General features: G+C 41.4%; 1 protein-coding gene across 1 annotated transcript in view; it reads left to right on the top strand.

Annotated features, from left to right (window-relative positions):
- The window catches only part of FRMD6 (FERM domain containing 6), a 199242-nt gene that overhangs the window by 35378 nt on the left and 136349 nt on the right, over positions 1-27515 (top strand). Inside the window, exon 2 of the mRNA XM_019833010.3 lies at positions 1381-1445. The gene's annotated coding sequence lies outside the window, so the exon portion shown is untranslated. The remainder of the gene's footprint in view (positions 1-1380; positions 1446-27515) is intronic.

The raw sequence follows: 27515 nt of genomic DNA on the forward strand, positions 1-27515 counted from the left end.
GTATCTTGACGTTCCTGAATTTCTAGCCTAGGCAAGCGAACAAATCCAAGTCTGTGGGCACTGTGCCCTGCTGAGCTGAGAAGCACTGGCTTGCTATAAATTTTTAAGAAGAAAGCAGTTAGTAGAATAGTTATGAGTTCATCATGCCTTTTCTAGAATAAAAATATTGTAGAACGTATATTATCCAATGGAGGTGATGTGGTCCTATGTAAGACCTGACTTCAAAAAGTTTTCTGAGCCAACTCTTGTCTGCAGGAAACCTGCCATTGGTTTAGGCAGTAAGAGAATGGTAGGCTCACTTAGAGAAGGTCGAACTCATGTTTCACATTCACAAGTCAGAACTTCTTGGGCTATTTTAGAGCGATTTGAAGCAGCAGAATCATGAGCTGCAGTCAACCTTAATCCAGAAATGAGTGCATTGGGAGGAGAAATGGAGCAAGCACTGAAACTCCAGAAATGACCAACCGCTATCTTTGTCCCGATGGGTGGCCAAGCAATGGCTCTCATCACAAGCAAGTTTTGCAGTATGCTGGACATTAAAGTTATCTCTACACTAACAGAAGCAGGCTTCAGAGTCAGAACAGCTAGGCATATGTGTCAGGGCAACCACAAACGTGTCTGGGAGGGGGCCTAGTGTTTGGTTTGAATTGGCCAGTACCACTTGCACGTTGAGAAGTGTGGAAACAATACCCCTGTGGATCCCTAAGTCCGCTGAGCTTGATGTGATGGGGAATCCAAAGGCTAAAGTGAACAGACCAGTTCTGATGTGAATTGACTGTCTGACCAAAGAAAAGCATAGTATTTTCTTCCTTACTGGGAAATACTGAAAAGATACTCACAGAGCACTTTTACTGAAAATGTTTTCTCTCTCCATACTCCTTATTTTCACAAAACGACCTATGTGCCTTTCAGATACTTCGCAGTTCTCATCATTTTCTGCATATTATTCAGTAGTTAAAAAAAAAAGAAAAACATTACCAAGTAAACAGGACTCATTACATTAGGAAGTAGATTTTGGAATGCAAAAAAAAAAGAATGCTTTGGTTACTAAAAATAATGCCTCGACTTAGGCAAACAATACTTGGGTCAAAATAAACGTTAACATTGTTTAGAAAATGTAGTTGTATCTCTGATATAATTATCACCTTCTATTCAATAGAATTTTCTAAATAATGAAACGTCTTTTTTTAGTTGTCACTGTGTTGATCCAATTACATCTTCATCTGTAAATTTGTTTAAGTTGCTAATAAAAAGCAAATGCGGAAAATACAATGAATATATCTTCGGGATAATGGTGTTTATCCAAAAGTTACTATTAATTACAATGACAGAGTAATTTGGATTTCCTTTCTTAATTGCCTCTTATATTTCTCTCAACAGCCTTTACATCCATTTTTTATTTCTCATGAGGCTTCTTCTGGTTGGAAACTACCAAATTTCATCAGGTAAGGAGTACTAAATGTGAACCTGAAAAGCTTGTTGTGAAGGAACCCAAGTTTAGAAAATCCAAAGATGTGTCCGCTCTGGACAAACGTCTAGAATACGAACTAGGAAAAGTCCAGCAGGATCTCTAGTTATTTTAGTGGATCTGACAGTTTGGTCCCCACACCAACAGCATCAGTGCCACCTGGAAACTTGTTAGCAATGCAAACTCTTGGGCCCTTCCTTGTGCTTTAACAAACTTGCCAGGTGTTTCTGATGCACACACAAGTCTGAGAATCTCTGCTTTAGATGGGCTTTATGGACCAAAGGAACAGAAAATATCTCCTCTGGATTGATGGAATTTGATGGATTTGATGTCTCTTCTTCCTTTCTTTCCTCCATTGTATTTTCCTCCTTCCTGCAAGTTCATCCATTACTCATTTAGCAAGCTCAAGTTTGCTTCACAAAATCATACCACATTAAAACCTGTAATTACTGTCTTTATGACAACTAAATTGCTATCTAATATGGGACTCCATCAAAATTAGCTATGCAGTAGAAGTTGTCGACTAATTAACTTTTTTTAAATCCCTTTTTTTAGGCTTTAGAAGGAAAACCTCTGTAGTCACATAAGACACATCTAGAAAAGGGTGCCCACTTTCTAAGACGGTTGCCTTTTATGCCTAATATCTGTAGGACATTGTCTTTACACGTTAATATTTTTATCTGGGCTGCAAGTGTTGAAGTTTCACCTCTGAAGTCATCTGCAAGGATTGTGTGGTCCAAAAGGAGCTCATGTTCTCTTGTAGTGTTTAGGATATGTTTGAGGTCTGAACAGTATTTGTTATCTCTAATTCTGGAAGCCAGTCTTGATAGCTTCCCAGCAGCCATTTCACCACCAGCCTTAATGTAATTTGGTGTAATCCTGTGCATACCTATGAATGTCTGCTAATCTATGAATTATGCTGTCATTCTGAAGTGATTGCTAAATGCTGCCCCCAAAATGCCTTTGTTCAAGATATCCCTCCCTTGCAGAGATCTACATGATTTCTTCTCTGTAGCATGCATATTTCATGGGCAAGTAGGTATTGGAGTCTCTAAGACTGTTTCCTCGTTTGTAAACTGGAGACAATGAAAGAATCTACTTGTTAGTATTGTTGTAAGAAATAATGAAAATAATCTAGATGCACTTAGCACAGTGCCTGGCTAAATAAATATTAGCTATGATTAAAAAATTATTAATAGAATTATACATTCAAAAATGTCACCTTAGACTTCATACCATTAAAAACAAGCACAAAGGGGAGAGATCAAGTGTATCTCCCTTGCATGATTCCAACCACTACTACATTATATTTTCCATGGAGATTTACTGTTTTCAGCTCTCTGCTCTCTTAATTCCTTGGCCATTGCTGGAACTCCAGCATGGGGCCAGGTAGAATTGAATACATGATAGAGTGTAGAAATCCATCATCCATGGCCGACCTGTAGGGCTAGGAGAGCACAGAGTAGTGTCTGCAATTAGTTCCTCTAATACCTATCAGCCCTTTAGAGCAAAATCCAAAAGGCCAAAGGGATGACCCAAGTGCAGGCATCAGAAGTCAGAAGGCATAAAGAGAACTCTGAAAGGTGATTTACCTCCCTAACCTCTATTCAACTTACAAAACACAACATGTATCCAATTTTTAAAGATTTCGGGAGAAGGAAATTTCCCTGATATCTTATATAGATACTGATATAAATAGATTTATGACTAATAAATCTAACAAATAGATGACTTTGGCGAGAGAAGGGATGCAGAGATAGGAAAGGAGATTCTTGGAACAGAGGTATATAAAACATTAGGATTAAATAAATGTCCAATAAACAAGAGATTTCTGACTTTGAATTAGTGACATAGAAAAATGAGAAACATCTGGAATCTGTATTTATTTTGCTGGTCAGAAACACAGTTGTGGTCCTTTTTTAAATTGTTTACTTTGTAAAGACTTATTAAAAACAAATGTCTAAGGTGGTTGAGAAGAGAATGTAGTTTAATTCAGAACCCCAAGGCCTTAAAGGGAACTCTTTAATTTCAAAGAGTTTTTACTTTCCATCAACTAAGCTTAATTCTGTCTCCTCAAAGGAGTCCTTTTGTTCCATTTTAATACACAGTTGAAGAGTCAAAGGCTTACAGATCTATTTGAAATTTAATAGTACATTTTTGGGGGAAGATAGAGGACTCGTTTTTCTCATGATTCTTAAGTTATTTTATATGATTTTTCCATAACCAGCACTCCTCCATAATAAAATAATCTAATGGAAGGAGATCTACCTAGACATTGGCTCTTATTTTTAGTAATGATGCAGTTGGGAATTATAAGTGAGGTTTCTCTCTTTTATTTCTGAGAAAGATTAGTTCTATGGATAGGCTTCTGCCCAAGACGGACTAGGGAGTGAGTATACAACAAGTTTATGGGTTACTTAAATCCTACTGTGTTCTCAATTGGGGCTTTCACATGTCCTTGCTGGGGCTCATAACTAGTCACTCACTAGAAGGAAAGCAGGCCAATGAGGTGACCCAGGGTGTTGGGATTCTGAAGGGACCTCCCCACCTCCCCACCCTCTCCCACGCTGGGGATTATTTCATGCCAATACCCTGCTGTGCCTTTTATCATCCTTTCTGCCTGTATGAGACAAGGGAGAAGGGAGGTGGGAGGGATGATGAAAAGGAGATTTCTGGAAGTGAAATAGGTATTCTCTCCTCCTACATCAATCTGCTATTCTTCTTAAGTACTTTACAAGAAAGTAAATATTGTGAAGAGCCAGATCTCAGGTGAGCCATGGAATGGAATTGTACATTAGACATAAAGTGCATTAATGAAATTCTGGGGGCATACTGACTTCCATGATGCTACTGCTGAACCAGTCTCATGCTGGTCTTTTGTATTCAGATCATGGTAATGAAGAAAGTCCCCGTGTCTTCTCTTTTTTATACCCAAGTTATTAAATTCAGGAGTGTGGACCACTTTACCTTACAAGAGGCAAGGGTTGAGGGCAGATGACCACATGCCAAAGCTGTCATTCTCAAAAAGAACAGAAGAATCTCCACTTATAGTTCAGACCACAGGCCTGGTTGTCTTTCTCATGAAGTAGCTTTACTGTAAATTAACAACTAGGAATATTTGCGGGGATGGGGGGTGGGAGGTGGGGGGAGTGGTGTGGAGCTAAGTTTGCTTTCTAGGAGGCATTCCCAGAGTCCCATAATCATTAGCTTAGCTCTTGTTAAATTCATCATCCTCCAGCCTATTTTTATTTTCTACTTGAAACATCTCTTTAGATAATGGTTTCCATAGAATGAATAGCCACTGTGTGGCTTCATGCTTTCTTTTATATATGCAAAACCTACCTTTGATCCATTTTGAGGACAGTCCTTGGTGTTCTCTCCCTACCCTATTCTTTATGGTTTAGTAAGCATCAGTCCTCTCTGCCTCCAGCCTTCATCTTTTCGGACTGAAAGGTGTGATAATTCTCCCTTACACTCGGCCTTTCTAGTTCCATTTTCTGGACGTGCCCTGGAGTTTATTGGCCCAAAGAATTCAAAACATATAGGGCAGTATATGTGCAAAAGCAGAATATAAATATTCACCAAACCTTTAAAACTACCCTAGGAAAAAAGTGTGTATTTTTTAAGATCTATATGGATTTTGTAATCCTAAAATAAAATATAAACCCATTGCTTTTATATAAGACTAATGTGGATTTTTTCCAACACACTGTGAAGCCTATAAAAATAACTCTTCTGTGTCTAGAGAGATGATGCCCACCAGTTACTCAAAATGGCTGCCAGGAACACTTCCATTAATTCTAGTTTATAGCTGAGAATGGCTTAAATTTTCATCTTAAGATTTATTACTTAATGTAATTTTAAAATATGGCTTAAATTTTAATTTTAAGATCCAGAGATGATCTAAAATAAAAATTTGGAGGAAAAGAATTCAGGTCGATTTTCTACTGACATGAAATGATTGTGTAAAAGACAGGCTATGATTATAAAGACAGCTTTGTCTGCGCTCCTTGTGTGTCAGGTCTTTGGTCTTACGTCAGCTGAAGGGGCCCACCTGGCTTTGACTTCTCCCATAGATGCTCCCTGGCTGAGGGGAGTGGAATTACCTTTCTGTGACCTCCCTGTACTGGCTATACTTCATGGACTTCCTGGGTACCCATCAAACTGTTTCCATTTTCATGAGATTTTACAGAACTTTAAGTCTTCTAGTCACAAATTGTTTTCTTTGTGAAACCCTCGGACATTTGCTTTCCCTCTTCATCACAATGGCAGGAATAGAGCTTTCACATGATTTTTTAATGGGATTCAGCTGCCCAAACTGCAGTGCCTTCAGCTGCACTTTGGAATTTGCTATGTCTCTGCCTTATTTTTCATTTGCAGATGTCTGGAACTCAACCTCTTCTCTCCTCTTCTCTTCTCCTCTCTTCACTTCTCTTCCCTTCCCTTCCCTTCCCTTCCCTTCCCTTCCCTTCCCTTCCCTTCCCTTCCCTTCCCTTCCCTTCCCTTCCCTTCCCTTCCCTTCCCTTCCCTTCCCTTCCCTTCCCTTCTCTTCTCTTCTCTTCTCTCTCTGTCTCAACCAGCAAGAGCTCATGGACATGAGCTGTATCCTTGCGAACGTGAACCTATCAGTAGATATTCCCAAATGAGGCAAATGTCACCCTATTTCAGCCAGTTTCAGCTATGGTCACACATTTTTTAAGAAAATAGATATGCACTGGAGCACCAGGTGCCTGTCAGCACCAGGCAGTCACCGGCCATCAAGTGTGACCATGAGCCAGAACAAATCCAGCTTGAGCCCTGTGGTCAGCGGTGGGGAGAGGAGCAGCCAGCATATGAGAGATAAAGGGGAGTCAAAATAATTCAAAGATCAGGGCAGGCTTGACACCCAAGACACAGGAAGACGATTTGTAGGAAGAGTCTCTGACACCAGGGTGCATGGAGTCTGCAGGAACCACAGGGACAAAGCATGAGGAAGCACAAGGCAAGTGTATGTGCCAGCATCAAAGGAGCCCTTCTGATCATTTCCTGCTTCTGAATGTCTCCACATTCCTGTGGGACTGACAGTAAGCCCAGTATAGGTGGGAACAGGGGAATGAGGTGAGAACAGGCACAAAGAATCTGATGTATCTTTTAGTAGGAGGGGCAGTGACATAGAGGAGGAAGAATTCTTTAAAAGCACACATAGGAGCATTAAACATAATGTAGTTTGCCAAGTCCATTCACACCGACTGAAAATTCCTCTGTCTTCTAGCTTTACACATGCCTATCTCATCTCTTCTTTTGAAGCAGACTGCTTTTTAAAATCTTTATCCTATAAAATTCAACATATTATCTCTTGTGACAGACCTTGTTTCTGCGCTCCATAAGTAAACATCACCCAATACGTCCTTCCACCCCTAAACTAACAAACTCCATCTTTTCTTTGAACCCCAGCATATTATCTCTTGGCCCAGTTCTCAGTGTTTCCATTTTCCACCATCTGCAAAATCTTCCCTGTCTTCAGAGCCCGTAACAGTACAGATCTATGCACGCTGGGGACAGGAGTGTCCCAATATCGAATTAGTTACTTTGACCATCTTGTTTGGCCTGTTGTGTACATGTTGTATGGAAAACAGGTCCTTGTCCTGGTTCCATCTTGCACTGGCCATGAACATGAGGCAAGTGTCTTTCTTTCCTTGAGCTTCTCCTGCCTATTCCAATGAACTACGGTAAGAATCAGATGAAGTAATGGAAGGGAAAGGATTATAAATTTTAAAGTACTACGGAAGGCATTGTTATAAAATATGGGTCCTTGGCTCACATTGAGGTGGGGTACCTTCAGTCATTCTTTTAGCTTGTTTATGTAACCTCTGGTGAAATATTAATAGTTGCTAAGTGGCATACATTTCAGTATTGCTTATTTCTTCTGTGGCTTTCACAGGGCAGTCACACCTGCCATGAACTGATAATTCCTCAGAAGGGTTGGGGTGGAAAGACATGTAACTAAAAGGGACTAGGAGGCCTCCGGTTAATGAGACATCTTAGATAGGAGTCATTTTAGCTACTCCAACCCAGAAAAGGACAAAAACAACGGCAGCAATATTATAAAAACCATAGCAAAACAGCAATAACTTAGCACTGTTTCTTTTCACTTGAAATTTCCATTCACCCATGTTCGATCTCATAGCTACCACCATCATGGACATCAAATTTTACTGATGTCCTACTAGCTCCATTAAATTTCAACACATATTTTTACTTATCAATTATGTGCCAAGCCCTCTGCAAAGTGTATAACAATGAGTAATTTACAGATTCTTCCTTAAGAAACTCACATACAGATAAACACACACATAAATAATATTCACTGTGAACATTGCTATAGGGGAGGTATATTCAAAGTGCAGGGGGAGTACAGAAGTTGGAGTAACTCAGCCAACTCTGTATGGGAAGCTGGAGAGGAGGTAGCATGTGAGCTGGGCCTTTAAGGATGAATAGAACTTGGTCAGAGAGTGAATACAGTCCAGTAGTTTAGTACATGGGCTGTGGGGCCAGCCCAACCGGTTCAAATCCCGACTCTGTCACTTCCCACCTGCAAAACTTGGCTAGTTACTTATCTTTTGATGCGTCCGTTTTCTTATTTCTACCATATGATATTATATGATACTAACAGAGCCTACCTCAAGGGTTATCATGAGCAGAAATCAGTTCAGGCATGCATAGTACTCAGAACAGGTCCTGTCATGTAGACAACCATTTAATTAGTAGTCATTATTATTGTTATTATTCTTCTTCACCAAGTCAACAAGCAGGAAAGAGATTCTTAGAAGTCTTAGAGACCTGGTCTCTGAATTTAAGAGATTTCTATGGTCATGATTATTATTATTCAAAACAATAAAGCTAAAACGTATGTGCCAGGCACTCGACACCCTACATATGTAGCTTGACTTCATTCTCATTGTGGTTCTGAAAGTCACAAAATGTACACTGAAATATCAGTAATGCTACAAAGAATATGAAGTGAAAAATAAGTGGCACGTAGGGTGGATGAAAGAGAAGTACAAAAGGAAGGATATTTATAACCTAAAGTAAGGAGGCAAAAGTCAAAGGGGTTGCAAAATAAATGGTAGGCTTGAGCCAAATGAGGTTTCAGACATGGTTTTTTGTTTGTTTTTATTTTCATTTTTTGTGTTTTTAGTTTTTGTGTTTGTTTCCTTGCATGCTCATTGATGGGCCTGCCCTTTCCAGTCTACTCCAGTTCCCAGTGCCCATCTCCTACCCAAGCCTGAAAACATTTCAGTATTGAAGTTTGTGACATACGGACAAGGATCTAGAACCTGAAATTGGCAGCTTCTCACGTGTGTCAAACAGTGTTTTCATGCCAGGCACTGTGATAGGTACTTTGAGACACATAATCCATATAACATGCTGAATAGAGGTATTATTATCACCAATTTACATATGAGGAAACTGAGTGTGAGAAGGGCTAAGCTCTTAAAAGGACAGGGTCAGAGGCACCAAAGCAGGGAAGTACATGGAGTGTTTGAGACTCATTTGACTGGAAAAGAGGATTCGTGCAGGGGAGTTGTAAGAGCACAGGTAGAAAGGGTTGGATGAGGGATGCCTGGGTGGCTCAGTCGGTTAAGCGTCTGACTTCGGCTCAGGTCATGATCTCACGGTTCATGAGTTCGAGCCCTGCAGCAGGCTCTGTGCTGACAGCTCAGAGCCTGGAGCCTGCTTCGAATTCTGTGTCTCCCCCTCTCTCTGCTCTTCCCCCACTCATGCTCTGTCTCTCTCTCCTCCAAAAAAAAAATTGAAACATTAAAAAAAATTAAAAGAAGAGGTTGGATGTTCTTGAAGGCCAGGCTAAGGAATTAGAACATGGCTACATGAAGGTAGTAAGTGATAAGCTTCCTTTTCTTCTTTATGGCTTTATGAAACTCACCTACAGCAAACATAAGGGCTGCCACAAGGCTCGCTATAAAGTGGGAGAGGTGCTGGGAAGGGCGGAAGATGTTCACTCGTCTTTGGAGAATGCTCCGCTCTAGGCAGGGATGGTCCTTCAGCTCTCATGACAACATAAGGGAGGAAGGCCTGTCCAACAAATATTCTCAGCTGAGCTTTTATTCATATATTATGTCATTTTTAAGAAAATGGCCACTCGGTTTCCCTCCCTAGATTCCAGTCCTTGAGATCTGAGTAATATTCAAGTCTTACACCGCAGAGCACCCTAAAATCAAGAACAAACTCTTTAACCTTTGATTCTAAGAAGTTCTTTCTGGTATTTCTCCTGTTTACTTTTTCGCCCTCATCTTGCTCCACTCCCATGATGCACCTCGGCCATACTATTGTTCCCGGTAAGCACCAGGAACAACAGTGCTTTTCTCCAAAGCACTGCAACAGGCCACACACTACCCCTAACCTCCATAATGCTTTGCTCTTACTTCTAGGATACAACCTCTCACTGAGAATGTGCTTTTTGTCTAGATTAGACTATAAGCTCCATGAAGGTAGGAACACTTGTTCTCTACTGATTGCCTGCATCTGACACATCTCAGCATGTAGTCACTACTCTGTAACAATTTTCCAAATGAACAAGTAAATGATTAAATGAGAAAGTAAGTGTTCTGATCCCCTGGTCCTTATGGTTCACCTTCACCTTCACCTTGGCAGTGAACTTTCCCCTCTCTAATTGTCTGTCTGACCCTAGATTCCCCCCAACACCAACTTGATCATCAATTTCCATGTCACTTTCCAGGTTTTACATATCCCCCACTCTGTGTACCATCTGACACATGCACACGGTCACCACCACCAAAAACAACAAAATCTGTTTTCTCTCTCCTTTCTGGTGGTCATCCTTTGCCAAAACCTATCATTCTGTTGCTGTTAGCCATGAAACGTTTTGTGTCTCTTGGGTTTCCTCTCAGATCTAACAATTATGTTTGAATGGGCTCATCTGGAAAAAAAGATATGGGGATGGCAGCAACATCTCGATTCTATAGCATTGTTGTTGACAGTTCTTAGAATAGAGAGGAAGTATGTGTGCTTAGAGTGTGTGTGTGTGTGTGTGTGTGTGTGTGTGTGTGTGTGTGTGTGTTATATCAACCTGCAGCTGGGGATGGTCTGGCTAACTCTCATGGAATGAGTAGCCTGGGAAGAACATTTGATACCTGCCTGCTCATTGGAAAGGGGAAGGCCCTAGCTGGGCAGTCCCAGCTCTAGGGGCTCAGGAGGAGCTCTGCCTAGCAGGCCAAACCTGGTAGTCCAGTACTGGCAATAATAATAATTGCTAACACCTATGAGAACTCCCTATGTTTCAATCACTGTGCTAAGCACTTAACATAGATTATTTCAATTCTTTCTTACATCAGCCCTATATGGTGGGAGCTCATATTACTCCTGTTTTGTAACTAAGGAAACTGAGGCACAGAGAAACTAAGTAGCTTGCACAAGATTACACACTAAGTGATGGAGCCAGGATTAGAACCCATGCATTCCAACAACAGAACTCCATCCAGTATGGAAGAGTTCCAAGCAGGTAGCCCTTAATCACTGAGAGTTAGAATGTGGAAGCAACACACATACAAAAACAAACATCTGTTTTTACAGTATAGCTCTCACAACTGGGGAAAATAGAAGAATCGTTTGCTTTAAGGAACAGGTAAAGAGGTTCGTTAAAAGTATCTTCCAGGGGCGCCTGGGTGGCTCAGTCGGTTAAGCGTCCAACTTCAGCTCAGGTCATGATCTCGCGGTCCGTGAGTTCCCGCCCCACGTCAGGCTCTGGGCTGATGGCTCAGAGCCTGGAGCCTGCTTCTGATTCTGTGTCTCCCTCTCTCTCTGCCCCTCCCCCGTTCATGCTCTGTCTCTCTCTGTCTCAAAAATAAATAAAATATTAAAAAAAAAAAGTATCTCCCAAACATGTTGTATTTCTCAAGATGTTTATAAATTTGTAAATGTATTCCATTATACATACAGGGAGATTAAGGGAGCACTGGGCTGCCACACATTGAACTGCAAGTTCCCAGGAATTGTGCAATGCACAGACTGCTCAGCCTTACACGGTGGCTCCAGAAGGCATGCTTCTTTTTCCCATAAATTAATATAGGGACCAAATGACAATGTATTAATGGGGCTTGAGCTAGTGTGGCCTTCAAAAACTAAATAAAGGAAAACATGAAACAATGATAACCTGGGGGCGCCTGGGTGGCGCAGTCGGTTAAGCGTCCGACTTCAGCCAGGTCACGATCTCGCAGTCCGTGAGTTCGAGCCCCGCGTCAGGCTGTGGGCTGATGGCTCAGAGCCTGGAGCCTGTTTCCGATTCTGTGTCTCCCTCTCTCTCTGCCCCTCCCCCGTTCATGCTCTGTCTCTCTCTGTCCCAAAAATAAATAAACGTTGAAAAAAAAATTAAAAAAAAAAAGAAACAATGATAACCTGCTGATCCTAATAGAATAGAAAGAAGATGTCTTTCCCAGTGTGGCTGCAGAGAGACTCTGCAATCTCCTCTGTCACCACCCCTTTCCAATTGACTTTATCAGTGTCACTTGCCACTGTTCCTTGTACACACATCTTCCCATACTTCCTAAATTGTGTAAATGCTTCTTCCCTCTTCCTCAGCCTCTCCCCATCTTTCTTTACTTATTACCTCCTTCTTCAAGATGTAGATATTCTTCGATCCATTCATTCAACAGATGTTTTGGGAGCACCTACCATAACCCAGGCCTTGAAGAAGATGCAAAGTGACAGAGATGAGGAAGGTGTTCCTCAACCCCAGGTTGCTCACAGTCTAGAGGGGATTAAACAAAGTGAGTCTTCTCTAGGAAGTTTTATAAACATTCTCTTTTCTTCCCCCCATCTAGAGGAATTCTCATGTTCTGGAAACATGTACAGTGCATTTCCGTATGGGTTAAGGAACGATGTAAAACACTTAAACCTAATACACTGTAGAAAAACACAATATTTTGAAAGCTGTAAATCAGTAAGTTTATATGTCTGTATCTCTTCTGGTCCATTTTGTGAGGGGGCAATAAAAATGGAAAGTTAAAGTTCAGTTGATTTTCTCTAGATACTTGCCAAATTCTTGACATCACATTTTACTGTGTTGTTAAGATTCAAAGAGTCTACTCAGTGCTTGTGCTGAGCAAAAGAAACGTATATATCATTCTAGCCTGGAAATGATTTTTTTTTCATTAAATGTGTGAGGCTTAAGCCAAACAACTATATGTAGTATGAAAATAATTTCATCCCCAAAGACATAAAGTAACAGATTATCTTATGAGAACCATCACAGGTGAAAGACTTTAAAAAATATCCTCTACTATGGATATGAAGCCTCAGCTGGCCATGCATGTTCCATTTGAGACACAAAGCCTTATCTTAGTAGACTATGAGCTCCTTTCGAGCAGGAACTGTGTCTTATTTACTTGTCTAGTTCAAGCACCCAACATAGGGCTCAGTAAGTATTTGTGAATATGTTATTCTGCTGATCAAAGTGGAAGTCTTTGTTGTTCTCTGACGGTTTGTCATATTCTCTAATGTTCTCAAGAAAGAGGTATCAGAGTTAATGTTTGGGGTTTTGGGGGATAGGGCAGAAAGGAGAATTGTTTTTCTTTGTTTTTGAGATAGGTCATCAATCATGAGAGACCAGGATGAAATCAAGACCCTTGTCCACCAAGACAGCTTAGATATTGGCCCACTGACCATCCCACTTGATGAGTTACAGCCATTAGATGACTTTATCTTCTCTGTGATGAGTACACTTATTACTTTGAAGTTTTACTATATTTTCACCTCAGGAATTGTAACCAGCCCATTCTATGGCTCTAGACCTCACATGTCTTCCAAAGGCATTAAGATGCTCCAAGCCTTCCCACCGCCCCATACCACTGCTAAGTACACCTTGGTCTAGATCACCTGTGAGATCAATTTATAAACAGGAAGTACCTTAAGAATCATGCTTGGTCTGAAAAACACAATATATATATATATGTCATCTCACCTTCAGTGGAATGTGGAATTTGCTGTTACAACCGTCTTCCTGTTCAACCTGGCAATGGCATTTGGTTTGACTTGGTGATGAGAAATGTAACAAAACTCTGAGAAATTTTCCTCCCAGAGCACTTCTTTTTTTTAATTTTTTTCATGTTTATTTATTTTTGAGAGAGACAGAGACAGAATGCAAGTGGGAGAGGGGCAGAGAGAGAGAGAGAAGGAGACACAGAATCTGAAACAAGCTCCACACTCTGAGCTGTCAGCACAGAGCCCGATGCGGGGCTGGAACTCATGGAATGTGAAATCATGACCTGAGCTGAAGTCGGACACTTAACCAACTGAGCCACCCAGGCTCCTTCCAGAGCACTTCTTCAGGAAGCTTGGTTGCTTTATAGGAAATTTGTATTGCCTAGCATTCATGAAATGCCCCTTCAGTACATGATTGAGAAGTTTCAAGGCCAAATAAACACATTTCATCTGGACACATTTAGAATTCACAATAAAATAAGTAAAAAGATGAGTTGATGAAATAAGGGCATTTTTACCATTTTATTCCACACATAGTTTTTACTTTCTCTCCTGTCTTGTAATAACTTCTCAACGTAGTGGCACCCATATACATTTTCAGAGGATTTTCATATTCTTTTTTTTTTTTTTTAATTTTTTTTTTCAACGTTTATTTATTTTTGGGACAGAGAGAGACAGAGCATGAACAGGCGAGGGGCAGAGAGAGAGGGAGACACAGCATCGGAAACAGGCTCCAGGCTCCGAGCCATCAGCCCAGAGCCTGATGCGGGGCTCGAACTCACGGACCGCGAGATCGTGACCTGGCTGAAGTCGGACGCTTAACCGACTGCGCCACCCAGGCGCCCCAGAGGATTTTCATATTCTTATGTATGGAATTATATAGTGTCAGTAAATCCGTTACAAATTCTCATTTCCAGCTCTCACAGTTTGGCCATAAAGATTCAGAAAGAAACCAAGACCTTAAGGAGAAGCTAGTGGTTGCAGATGCAGGGTCTTTATTGTTTGTTTACATCATACACATCTTGGTTGGCCAAACCGGAATGGTTTAAGTTGTGATGTATCATGTAGGTCCCCACTCCCTGCCTTCAGGTGTTTGTTTGGAAGAAGACATGTGCCCACCCAGGGCACCAAATCCTCCCTGTTTTACCCTGTCATCCATCCACTGCTGGTGTGGACACTGTTGTGTCAACTCTCTGCTAATGTTCTTCTAATGATCTAGTGACAGACGGGCCCTTACTGATCTGAAATAGACTCCTCAATTTGAAATTTGGGTAGTTAGTAGTAAAAGGAAAACTTTTTTTTTTTCTTCAAGAAATATGTTGTTAAAAATAACAGCTATAGGGGCGCCTGGGTGGCTCTGTCGGTTAAGCGGCCGACTTGGGCTCAGGTCATGATCTCGCAGTCCGTGAGTTCGAGCCCTGCGTTGGGCTCTGTGCTGACGGCTCAGAGCCTGGAGCCTGTTTCGGATTCTGTGTCTCCCTCTCTCTGACCCTCCCTCGTTCATGCTCTGTCTCCCTCTGTCTCAAAAATAAATAAACGTTAAAAAAATTTTTTTAATAAAAAAAAATAAATAAATAAATAAATAAAAATAAAAATAAAAATAACAGCTATAGTTTTTTAATTCCTACACGTGCATTGTTTTTTTCCCTATGTTTTGGTTCTCATAATGAATAAATGTGGTTCTTCTTCCTAGGAACCAACTCTTCCTAAAGTTAAAAATGCCCGCGGATAGGGAACCAATATTAGGTTGATATTTGTTCTCATTGTATTTTCCCTGCTCTGGTATCCTCCTGCAAAACAGCTACAGTATGATATTCATCCTTTGCAACCAAGTAAACTATGATGTGGTACATGAAAGAAGTCCTGTATATATTTGGGCTCTTTCCTCCAGAATTACATAAAATAGATTTCATACCTGCTTCTCCCTCTTGTTGAGGCTGGACGGTATCTCAGTCATTTGTTTACTCATTTACTTAATTCATACCCTCATTCAAAGCATTTTTTAAGTTTATTTATTTATTTTGAGAGAAAAAGAGAGAGCATGAGTACACATGAGCAAAGCAGGGGCAGAGAGAGAGGGAGAGAGAGAATCCCAAGCAGGCCCCGCACCGTTAGCACAGAGACCGACACAGGCTGGAACTCACGAACCATGAGGTCGTAACCTGAGCCGAAATCAAGAGTCAGATGTTTAACCAACTAAGCCACCCAGGCATCCCTCAAAGCATTTATTAAGAACCAATCGTTTGCTAAGACATAAAAAAATAGAAAATGGTGAAGATCCTTGCTATTTTCTCGGGGAGGCAATATCGACATGCATGAAACAATTTAAGAGTTATTTAAAGTATGTGAAATTTAGTTGTGATACTAATAATAGATGATATTTATATAGCATTTTCTAGGTGCCAGAAACTCTTTATGCGTTTTACATGTATCAATCCTCACAGCAATCTTGCCAAGCAGCCCCTTTAATGATCCCATTTTATAGGTGGTAAAACTGAAGCACAGAGTGATTAACTAGTAGCTGGTAAATAGCAGAGCCAGGATATGAATCCAGGCAGTCTGGCTCCCGAGTCCAGGCTCTTTGGCCACAGTCTACCATTGTACATATATTCAGTGTAGAATTAAATGTTGCAGCAGCTTTCGTTCACCGTAGGAAGCCCCCTCAGCTTCTCAAGACCAGATAGAGAAAAAACACTCAGAGAAGCTGCCCCTTATGGTTCCAGAGTGTTTCTTCTCTATGACAGCCCGGAGAGGTGGAGCTTTTCCTTCCCACCAGGCACTCCACTCCCTGTGGTTGCTATTGTAACCTTAGCAGGTTTTGTTCACCATAGGAAGCCCCCTCGGCTTCTCAAGACCAGATCTTCCATGGACAGTGTCCATGATGATGTACAGTGTAGAGGGAAGACTTGGACTTTCTTGGGAAGCAGGGACGGTGAGAAGAAAAACTGGGACTTGGAAATGAATACAGTATGATAGGAGGAATGACCAGCCTACAAAATGGAATGAGAAAATTTTTATATAGGGCTTTGAGCACGAGGCCTAAAAGTTCAAACAGAAATCCATAGGCAAGTGTAAGAGCCAAGACCTGGCTCATGCATGACTGATGTAATTACAGCTCTGGAATGTACCTTGGAGAGCATCACTTCCAACTCCTTCCTTGGTGATTATGGAATCCAAAGATCCAAAGGGTTGAAATGATTGTCAGTGTCACTTACCTAGTGGCAGAGCTAGGACAGGGCAGAGCTGTCCCGATTCATCATTTAATGCTGTTTCTAATGTTTCAGGCCTGGAACTCTGGAAGGTTCCCCTAGGAGAGGCATTTGGTTCAGCTTAGAAGGGAGAGACAGAAGCAGGGTGACCCGTGAGGCATTAGTGCAAAACCCAGGTGAACATACGAGGCCTGTGCTCGGTGGAGATGGGTGTCACTGATGAAGGAAGGGAACGGGTCAGGGTGCCTCCAAGTTGACCTAGCTTTGACAGAAATAGGGAAAGTGGACAAAGATGCCACTTGGGCAGAGAGATCATCAGTCTGGGTTTAGTACCTGTGAGAGAGAGGTGACTTATACCTCGTCCATACGGCACCTTCTATAACATGGTGATTAGATCCCAAGGCTCTCTGCGATTTTGCTGCTGAGCGGTTACCACCATCATCAGTGTGGGAGAAAGTTCTTGCCAAGACTGAGAAGAAATGCTTTGACACACATTGTCTGCTCCATCCTGGCCTTCTGTTTGGTGGTTTCTTCTGCCGCCAGTCTGCCTCATGCGTGTTCACTCCCCTCAAAGGTTGAGCAGAATAGTGGTAAAGGGTGTAGGTTCTGACAGCAAATGGCCCGAGTTTGGATCCTGCTCTGCAGCTCTATACTTGTGTGACTTGGACAGATTGTTTAAGTTCTTTGTGACTCAGTTTCCTTGTCCGTAAAATGACCCTGTGATCAGTACTTAACCTCCTAGCACTAATGTGAGTGCAAATTAATTGATCCATGTAAAGCACTTAGAATAGTACTTGGAATAAGCAGTAGCTGTGATTGTTGCTCTTCTGTGATTCCACTCTGCTCCATTATGATTCCAGAGTGTTCTGTCTCTGTGACGGCCTGGAGAGATGAAGCTCTCCCTTCCCACCAGGCACTCCACTCCCTGGGGCTGCTGTTGTAACCTTAGAGGGTTTTGTTCACCACAGGAAGCCCCCTTGGCTTCTCCAGCAAAGGGCATCCTGCACCCCTGCTCCCCATCACATCTGAGTCCCTGCCCAGTAAGCCACCTTTCACCATCACACATATACACACACAACCCAAGTTTGTTTTCAGGGGAAAATGATCCCTTTCTCTATTTTCATGCAAACTTATGACATAAAATTGTGATCAGGCCATCCAGCTTTCACCCAGGAACTCTCAAATTCAGTAGACCGACCACCCTATCCTGGAGTTCACCTAGTTAAAGTTTCAAAAGTAAACTGTCTGCTTCTGACGCCGGTCTGAGAGGGATTAAAAGCAAAGAGGGAGGGAGGCAAACCATAAGAGACTCTTAACAAACTGAGGGTTGATGGGGGCAGGGGCAGGGGAAAATGGGTGACGGGCATTGAGGAGGGCACTTGTTGGGATGAGCACTGGGTGTTGTACGTAAGCGATGAACCACGGGAATCTACCCCTATAACCAAGAGCACACTTTACACACTGTATGTTAGCCAATTTAACAATAAGTTATATTAAAAAATAATAATAAATAAAATAAATAAAAAATAAAAACAGATTTTACCCCCCCCCAATAAATAAATAAATAAATAAATAAATAAATAAATAAATAAATAAAAGCAAAGACCTGAGAGGAAGCAGGACCTCGAGGCAAATCTAGGTTTCACATTTCCTAGCTATATGACTTTGGATCACATGACACCTCTGAGTCTTGAGCTCTTCACTTATAAAATAGGAATATTAACACCTATCTTGCTTGTTATAAGGATTACAGGTTTATAACCTTTACAAAGCATATCACCTGGCACATAGTAAGTGCTCGATAAACTCTGACTCTTATTATTATTGTTGTTATTGTTGCTGCCATGACTGCATCATCCTCCAAGCTGTAACAGATGTTATGTATTTCTTTTTTTAATTTTTTTTTGAGGGGGGAGTGCAAGTGAGTGAGGGGCAGAGAGAGAGAGAGAGAGAGAAGTGGGGCTCATCCTAAGTGGGGCTCGTGTTCACCCAAAATGGGCTCGAGCTCACCTGATGAGGGACTCGAACTCACGAATCGCAAGATCATGACTTCAGCCAGAGTCAGATCTTTAACCAACGGAGCCACCCAGGCACCCGGTGTATGTATTTCTATATCATTAAGGAAATGACTATAAAACCACCCCCAGTTATGAGTACATTCAATGTTTAAAAATACCCTAAAGATTTTATTTTAGCTTTTTTTTTTTTTTTTGGCTTTAATAACTCAACCAAGTTGTTGCTGGCGATGACAGGTGATGTACAACATTAGAAGCCATCAGAGCAAAGCAGCAGCCAAACCGTAAGCTCATTGTTTTGATTTCATCTAGAATGTTGGCTCCTTAGGGTGGAGGTGCCAATGGGCCACTAGCCAAGAATTTCAGTTATCTCTGTTGGCCAGAGGAACTCAATGCCATGAGGCGCTGAGCTATTACAGAGTGAGCCGTTTGAAGAGACTCTTCACTACTAGAAGTTTCCAAGTCAATATGGTGATGCTACTGTCTGCCCTTTTCCATATTCTTTACAAAAATATCACAGGCCATGGAGCAGTTTTAGGCTTTTTTTGATAGTTCTCTGAGGTACACAGATAAGCTAGACATGAAAATTCACAGCTGGCTTCATCTAACACTGAATTTTCAATGTAGAGTGAGGTGACTTCTCTAGAAATACAGATGAGGGGCAGAGACACCCCCAAATCTCTAAGGGGTTCTGTGCAAATGGCACCAGATTCATGACTGTGCGTGTCCATGAAGGTAACCTTGAGGGTCCTTCAGACAAATCTTAACTGCAGTGGTATTCTTATTCTTCCTCTGGGCATTCAACAGAAAAAGGCAAGGCTGAGCCTTGCAGCAAGATGGAAATGAGCTCAGTGGATCCCCAGTGGTCAAGGGCTATTTGGGTTAGAATTCTGGCAGACAATTTGTCATGCATATTATCTTTCTTTTGTATCATGTTCTCTGGCACTGCCATTGTCTATATTACTCCGCTGTCATTTGTTCCCTTCTGATTTGGTTTTAGACATCTTAAAAGATGGATTTTCATTAGATACTAAACACAGGGAGAAGTTTAAAATAAAAAGGTATTCTATAAGTTTCTGCTTGATTATTTAACAAAAATTATAAATAACAGGGGACAGAAAAGCTGCCCTCTGATGAGATATCTTCTAGACTTGGCAACAGTAGGACCCAAACAGAGGTTCTAGTTTTCCTATTCCCCGTAAGTCAAATTCGAGTAGAGAGCCTTAACATCTCTTCACGCTGTTACTAGCCTAGCCTGCCCCGCATCCCACTCTGATATGCCACTGTCTGTGCCTGTCACGGCTCTGGCTTAAAGAGTTCTGACTCATCTCAGCTTTGAGGAATTAAATGGAAAGATATAAAAAAGCTCACAGATCCTGCGAAAAGGTCAGAAAATCAGACTCAGAACCCAGGTAGGGAAGAGAGGAAGCTCACAGCCCAGCTCTCATGTCACATAAACAGCGTGGCTCAGCCACTGCCGTCTCTGGGGACCCTGTGCCGTGGCTGGTACTGTTGTCCCTGGACAGTGGTTGCCATCACCTCTAAAATGAGCCCCTAACCTGTCCAGACTTCTCTTTGTCATTCGCTCCAATATTAAATTCCGGAGGAAACACCCAATTAGCCTCCTACCAAACACAAAGTGGTGATGTCCCCAGAATACACGTTGGGGATTCGGGTGATAGGCAGCCAAAATACTTTAAATATTTGCTTTCTCTTCCATCCTTCTCTATTTTGTCCCTTTCTACCTTAAATCTAGTATAGAGCTTCTGGGTTTTTTCCAAAAATATTTTTTGATGCTTATAGTGTTATTATTCCCATTTCACAGATAGAAAGACCAAGTGTCTTCATTCAGGATGCTATAACAAAATGCCATAGACTGAGTGGCTTAAACAACAAGCATTTATTTCTCACAGTTTCTGGAGGCTGGGAAGTCCAAGATCAAAGTGCCAGAAGATTTGGTATCTAGTGAGGGCCCACTTCCTGCTTTGTAGACGACCATGTTGACCATGTTCTTGCTGTATCCTCATGGGTCGGAGTGAGTTCTGGTCTCTTTTCCTTCTTATAAGGGCATTAATCCCATCATGGGGGCTCTACCCGATGACCTCATCTGAACTAATCACCTCCCAAAAGCCACACCTCCAATACCATGACATTGGGGGTTAGTGCTTCAAATAGTGTCTTTTTGGTTTTTTTTTTGGGGGGGGGGTTGGTTTTTGGTTTTTAGGGAGACACAAACATTCAGTTCATAGCACCAAGTCTCAGAGAGGTTAAGTGACTACGGAAGGCCATAGAAAGTATTTGTGACGTCTATATTCTTTTGCTTCATGAATGGGTTTCCTTAATGCTACTACCCATTTTGCTTTATTTTTTATTGTTGGCTTTTTAAGTTTTTTTGTTTTCATTTTGACACTGGAGCGTTTTAAATTTTTCTAATGAGACCTTACAAGAAACCTCAATATCTCAGGCAGATCAAAGCAGAGCTGCTTGGGTTGAAGAGGAAGGGAGAACAGAACCCTGTCTGCTCGGCCTCACACTCCTCATTTCAAACACACAAAACACCACTGAGGTTTAAACACTGCTGTTGCTTCTCTCAGGAAGAGAGGTTGGCCATTCGCGGTCCATTTCCTGTCACTGTCCCTCCAGCCCCGGGCTCAGGGACTAGAAATAGCTCTGAGTTCAAATAGAGAATTAGCTATTCATACCCAAATTTATCCATGGCCACGGTCCAACATTTCTGTTCCATAGAACTCTTGTTCATCAGGATATTAATAAATGAGAAATGAGAAAAATAAAGGTTTTGTTAATGGTGTATTTCTTATCTCAGCTAAATATGGGAAACAATAAATTTGTGAAAATTAAAAACATTTCTTACCTACATTAATACAAGGAAGTATTGTGATTCTCCAAAGAAGAGGTATAGTATCTAGAATTTTCCAAAGATTTGACCAGAGTCCTTATTTTCAAATTGCATTTCTCAGGGCCAGTCTCTTGGAGGTTTTGGTTTCATCTTTAAATGCCTAACCATTTGGCTGTCATGGAACCAGGATGAGTTGGTTCTTAACCAACGCTTTTTTGTTGTTGTTGTTTTTAAAATAAGGATTCTTGTAAAGCTTGTAAATCCCAGAAGAATTGCTAAACTCACCCAGGAAGGGTAAACCTCTATGGATCCCTTACATCTGAAAGATCTGCTTTATGTATTTCTCGGGAAGGTAAGGTTATAGATACTGCAGCTCAGAAGAACTCTGAAAAATCCTGGGCCTTGATACTCTCAAGATAGTAACAACAGTAATTACAATTCTCTAATTAAAAGAGGTCTATAAAGTTCAATTGTGAAAGGCAGTAAGGTGAAGGGAAAATTGCTCTCAGATTCACTCTTTTTAAACACTGGTGATTATATATTTACCTCTCAGGGGAAACAAAGGTGTCTCCAAAGGTCTGATCCAAATGAAGAGAAGAACCTAAATTCTGGAGGAGAAATGATTTAGCTGGGGGGAAAGCATCTAGCTGCCCAGGGCATTTTATCCCAGGTAGCAGCCATGACATCATTTTACTCTGTCAAAATCAAATGTGTGGCCTGGTTTATATATGTCTTACAGTCCCCTGTTGCCTTTTGCCTCAAATGAAACCTGCTCAGCCTGGAATCTACTCCCTCCTTCAACTGCATCTTTTCTCACCAATTCATTTCTCGCTTAAGATAAATCAGTTACCCGGGGAGCCTGGGTGGCTCAGTTGGTTAAGTGTTCAACTCTTGGTTTTGGCTCCGTCATGATCTTGCAGTTCATGGGATTGAGCCCTGAGTCGGGCTCTGCCCTGACAGCGCGGAGCCTGCTTGGGATTCTTTCTTTCCTGTCTCTCCTCCTCCTCCTCCCTCACTCCTCTCTCTGTTTCTCTCTCTGTCTCAAAATAAATAAAAACATAAACTTAAAAAAACAAACTTAAAGATAAATCATTTACCCAATGTGAGTCTTTGGGGCTTTGTGTTTAGTGAAATTGGAGTAATCCTAACTGTTCTGTCAATTCTGAGGGTTGTGGTGAGAATCAGTTGTTTTGACCAGGACCAAGACTAGCCCACACTTGCATCTTAGTTAATTAGAAAAAGGCACCCCTTCTGCAAGTATGCGGGCGTCTGGTTCAAGCTTGGCTACTTGGCATGGGCTAGACTGCAGCCCCAGGCACCCCCAGATCCTGCTACCACCCACCCAGGGGCACACCTAGTATCAACAGATGCAGAAGAACTATGTAAACTAAGAGGCGCTGTCATCAGGCAGGGCTGTGGAGAAGCACTCAGGACCAAGACCCATGTAGGATCTGGGTGTCTTTGCTGGCTCTGCCATAACAGCTGTGTGTCCTGGGCCAACTCAGTGACCTCTTCGAGGCCCCATGTCCTCATATGGTAGATGAGGATGACAGCAGCTAAGATTTGAAGATTAGGCGAGATAATACCTGAAAAGTACCCAGAACGTAGTAAGTACTTGATAAATGTTAGCTCTAACATTTGTAAAGCATGGACAAATGGATTTGCGGACATTATTGTCATTTTTATCGTGACACAGATCCTTTATTCTGGCCAAATCAATCTTCTTTATATAACAACAAACTACTGGTCAATCTCTATGCCTTTCCCTATGCTGCTTTGCACTAGGAAGCAGGTCAATCCAAAGCTCACATTTTACCATTCCCTTGGTACTTTCCCGATCACCTACATCATTCTGCAATGTTTTTGGAGACTAGTTATTGGAACTAGTTAATACCTTATGATGTAGTGCTAAGGAAAAAAAAAGCAAGGTTCAAAATTGTATATTAATGACCAAAAATACGTTTAAAAAGTAGGCACACCAGTAGTCCACTGTTTGCAGAAGCTTGATATACATGAATTTCAGTTACCATGGGTTAGTTAAATAACAGCAATCTCTTGACACCTTTCAAATTTCAGTTACCCTAGTATATTAACTGTGAGTAATTGCCTAAGTAACGCTTGACTGCTAGCAATTCAGTGCACAGATCACCTTGTAAATGACAGATACATATCGTGATCAGTAACCAATCACATCACTTCTTTCCAAGTCTGTCTGTCATCGGTCATGGTACACCTGCCATTTAGTTCATGTACAGACCACAGAGTATGTGATTGTGTTGCCTCCTCTTCCAGTGATAAACCCACATGTCATTTTTTTTAAATTTTTTTTTTTAACGTTTATTTTTGAGACAGAGAGAGACAGAGCGTGAACGGGGGAGGGGCAGAGAGAGAGGGAGACACAGAACCAGAAGCAGGCTCCAGACTCTGAGCCATCAGCCCAGAGCCCGAGGCGGGACTCGAACTCATGGTCCGTGAGATCGTGACCTGAGCTGAAGTCGGACGCTTAACCGACTGAGCCACCCAGGCGCCCCCCACATGTCATTTTTAAAAAATAGTTAATTGATTGGTCGACAATGGTCAGTAGATGCTAACTGGTTGGTCATCATTGGTCAACAGTGATGAAAGTGCAGCAAAGAAATGAAAAGTAGAAGTGAAATTTTAATCCATATAAGTGGAGTTATAGAAGAAATAGCTGACTATAGAGTGATTATATGTAAGTGATGGGTCACTGGATTCTGCTCCTGAAACCAATACCACACTGTATGTTAGTTAACTTGAGTTTAAACAAATAAATTTTTTTTAATGTTATAGATAAAAAAAAAAAAGGAAAGAAACAACTGACTGTGGATGTTGACACTGCCACAGTTTGAGAGACCCTTGATATGGAGCCAGAGGAACTTGGGGAAGGCAAAATTGACATAAATGACGAAAGTGGTTGGGAAGAGAGGGATGGAAATGTCCTAGAGGAAGTGATGCTGGCAAAACACACTTGACATTAAAGGAACTCATGAAGATATCTCACATTGAAAGTGCAAAGAATCTGGGGCGCCTGGGTGGCTCAGTCGGTTAAGCGTCCGACTTCAGCTCAGGTCATGATCTCGCGGTCCATGAGTTCGAGCCCGGCGTCAGGCTCTGTGCTGACAGCTCAGAGCCTGGAGCCTGTTTCAGATTCTGTGTCTCCCTCTCTCTGACCCTCCTTCATTCATGCTCTGTCTCTCTCTGTCTCAAAAATAAATAAACGTCAAAAAAATTTAAAAAAAAAAGAAAGACAATGCAAAGAATAAAATACCGGAAGCTGATCTAAACCGAGAGAGGAATATGACAGTTTGCCAAGGCATAGAAAGGATTGCTCTGTAATGCAAAATAGACAAGCACTACTCAAACTACTTTTCTTACATTTTTTCATAAAGAAATGAAGCACTTTATTGTTCAGTGTTTCTAATATTCTAAGGGTGCTAAATTTAATGAGTACTAAAGTCACATTTTGCCATTTTCTATTTCCCTGTACATTTATTACCAACAGTAAGAGAGTTTTCAGTGTTTTGACAAAAAACCTTAAAGGTCACGGAACAACGGGATTTCCCCCCATTGATTATTAAAATGACTTTGCATGGTTTCGCTTTCCATGGTAACTTTTACAGTCAAACGCTCTCATGCAAGGTGACAGCTGCCTGTACCTTCTCTGAATTGTAACTTATTTTAACTCTCTTCTCTGCAGTTTTTAATATTTTCAAATTGTTCTACAATTAACACTTGTTACTTTTATTATCAGAGAAGAAACTGTTATTTACAATAAAATTGGTTTAACATTCAGCTCCATAGGGAATATTGTTGGCCCTCTCTATTCTTGGCTCAGGACCCCTTAACCAAAATATAATCAATATCTTGTTGCTGATATATAGTTCTATAAAGCCATTTGGATTATTGTCTGGATTTCTTAATGATAGCAACAAAATTAAAATTTTTGTGTATAGAGACATTATATATTTAAAGTGTTTTCCTTCCTATCCCATGGAGCCCTGAATGGTGTTCTGTGTATATAATCGATGCCCAAAAAATATTTCTAACCTTGTCTCAAAAACGTGACAGCAGTAGCTGGGAGAAATTACCCCAAAAGCAGCAAGGAACATAATTAGGTGATATTTGAACACCATTTGAAGAAATTTCATGTACAATTATTTAAGTGTTTTACTCATTTAATTAAAAATTAAGTTGTTCTTCTTCATACAACACTATCGTTGAGAGTCTAGAGGCCTTCTACATCATGGTGGTTACATTTTTCATTTCCACAGTAACTGTAATTCAGCCTCAGAGTCTTGACAGATTTCTTTGGATTATAGCATGTAGGGTTGAATTTTTTTTTAATCTCTGTATACATACAAAAGCAAAGTTATGATTGTTCTGGAAACCACAATTTCTATTTCTTAAATAGTATTCATTAAAAATTAACAAAATATCTCACAGTTTTTAAAATGTATGCCCTTTGTTAGAAAGACACGAAATGTGATGAAAGACAAAATCCGTGCATGCCCGGTTGCAGCACCTGACGTCTTTACGGATCCACTCTCAAGTCGGCTCAGGCCCAGGTGTAGGAGCTCGGGGAGGTAGACAGAGGTGGCAGGTGGATGGTGCCATTTTTGTCACTCACCTTAGTACACAGTGTGTTTCGCAGTTTTAACCTAAACCGCCTTCTTGTTTTTCATGGTCTCCCGAAAAATTGCATTTCATGGCAATGCCCTCAGCCTAGCGGGACAGACATCACCGAGGCCTGTGTCACCACACCCCCATCTCAGAAGGAGGGGAACTGGAGAACAGAGCAGGCAGAGGGGCTCTGTCCTGTTGCCAGCTAACAGCACGAGATTTCAGCATCCGACAAAAAGATTTTTGTAGCACAGCCTCTAACCCAGCCAAAGACTCTGTCTTCCTTCCGAAATTTGATAATTGCACCTTTTCCTGAAGAATGTGAACAAATGAAAGCAAAGACACACAAATTGTAATTTCAAAATATAACTAGAATCTTGAGCTCTCCCCACCCAGCATTTTACATACATACTCCCCTGCTTGCAGGCTTATTGTATGGAACCTGTCACAACTGAGGCACGAATGACGGCTGGCAGTTATGTCAGTACCAGCTGAGAGTTGGCAACGTACATAAATCCCTGTGCCTTTCAGTGGTTTCCTTGAGGTCCCTGCCCTCAGGGAGGCTGTAGTCAGTACGCAAATGTGCCCACAGAGTGAATTCCTACGCTCCAATGGCAAATCCAGTTGATTCTGTTTGCCGTGCTGGGAGCTTGTGTGGCTTCATCCAGCTACACCTTGACTCCCACTTCTGGAAACCAGAACGCCTTTTTGATATTGTCAGTGCAAAATTGAAGATGGCGATTTGAAATACGTTTAGTTAGTATACATATATAAAGCCCACCTCTCCACGGCTATAAAATTTCCACTCCTCCTTCCCAAGAATAGAATCCTCGTATGTTCTGAACCAAAGATAGGGCCAAACGGGTAGGTGTTTCATAGGTGTACTTTTGGGGACAGCAAGGCAGGGAGTGTGAAATGGAAATACCAGACGGAATTATTGATGGAACCTAGGTGAACTCATGGCCTTTCTTGTACTGTATCCAGAGACTTCCTAAGAACGGAAGTCAGTACATGATTGAATCCTTGTCCCCAGCAGGAATCCAATTCCTCACTGCACTTGGAAATGGGAAATAGGACAGGAAGGGTCCCTGTTATTTACAGAGAGCAGGACTTTGGTCAGAACTGTTAAGCAAAAGCAGGATTGACTGCCTTGAATTTTCATTTCTTCCTTGGGAGAAGGTGCTGTCAGGGAAACTGCCCAAAGTTGTGTAGAAGACACAGAGCCGAATGATAGACTGTTGAGGTAACTCTGGGTAATCCAGCCTCAACAGAAGAGGATGGAGTCCTGCACTGTACTGAAAATTGAAAGGGGGAGTTTGGGGGTATTC

This window comes from Felis catus, chromosome B3, assembly GCF_018350175.1.
Source record: "Felis catus isolate Fca126 chromosome B3, F.catus_Fca126_mat1.0, whole genome shotgun sequence".
NCBI classification, from domain to species: Eukaryota; Metazoa; Chordata; class Mammalia; order Carnivora; family Felidae; genus Felis; species Felis catus.